We start from the raw sequence: 1,444 nt of genomic DNA on the forward strand, positions 1-1,444 counted from the left end.
TGGCAAGCGATTCAAAAATGACACCGGTCTGCGATTTACAGCAAGTAGACATCTAAATGCAATGAGATGAACATGCTACAACACCCAAACATGACAACAAAATACATGGCAAGGATGCACACAAGATGCTTAACAAAAGACTAGCACTGAGCCATGGCCAATTCATCCATTATGAGGTTCAAACAAGCATGGCAATAACGCAAATGCAAAACATATTTCAGACTTAGTGAAATTAACACTTGTCTGAAATTTCAGATCATATAGCCCTCTTCGGAGCAACAAAACAACATGCTACAGGACCTGAACATGATAAAGAAAGACATGGCATGGAGCTACTCAACAAGCTTAACAAAAGTCCCTTAGTGACCTTGAGCCAAAAGGGATCACAAAATATACTAACAAGCACATGAACATAGCAAAAACATAATCAGTTTTCAGACTTAGTGAAAACTGGGACATGCTGAAACATAACTCACGAAGGCATGTTTACGAGCTCGATGCACTCACCACGGTGAAAGTCATGGCAAGACAAGCATACATCCATAAAGAAGGCACAAAATACAAGCTATACATGGCAAGAACAATGGCATAGCATGCACGGATCAACTACAATAACATCGGCAAAATCGCAAACAAGTTGACGATCTGCCCAGATTCACAACGAAGCAAAAGTAGAGCTCGATTGACTCAAGTTAGGGTGCTCCATAATTGCAAGCAAAGACATCGATGGATAGAGCACTACAAGATTAACAGAACTCCTTTACTGATCATCCTCAAAAGAGGCACGGATCACTAGGAAACAACAAGAACATATGGCATCACGAACTAAATAATCCCAGACTTAGTGAAAACTACCAAGTCCCTGAAAACAGATTTACCGGGTGCCTCACTTTGCAAGATTGCACAATTCACCTCACACATCCTAAAAATGCATGGGTTGCACCTCTGGAAAGATAACAAAATCCTTAACAAAATATATGTAGGACTCACAGGCATAGCATGCACACATTAATCATGGCAAAAATGACAAAAGTCTAAGATGAACTAGCAGATCTGACAATTAACTCACGAAGCCCTCTTCTAACAGCATTTCGGGCATCAAGATGAACTCAAATGAAAATGATGCAATGGAATGAAATGATGTACTCATCGAGGCGAACATTGTGATATGCTATATGTCCAAATCGGAGCTACGGATGCGAAGATATCACTGGTCAAAGTTTGCATAAAAATTAAGGTTCGGAGGGAAAAAGTCAACCGAGGGGATTTTTCAGATCCAGATCCAGCGCGGTTCCCGATGCACTCGCTGGAGTCTCGCCGGAGTTCCTGTTCACCGGGAAGGAGGACGACGCCGGAGGGGGAGAAGATGACCGGGGCGACGAGGGGGTCGGTGGAGAGGGCGGCGGAGCCGGCCGGCAGCGGCGGGACGGCGGCGCTCGCCGCC

The sequence above is a fragment of the Triticum aestivum genome, chromosome 1A (assembly GCF_018294505.1).
Source record: "Triticum aestivum cultivar Chinese Spring chromosome 1A, IWGSC CS RefSeq v2.1, whole genome shotgun sequence".
NCBI classification, from domain to species: domain Eukaryota; kingdom Viridiplantae; phylum Streptophyta; class Magnoliopsida; order Poales; family Poaceae; genus Triticum; species Triticum aestivum.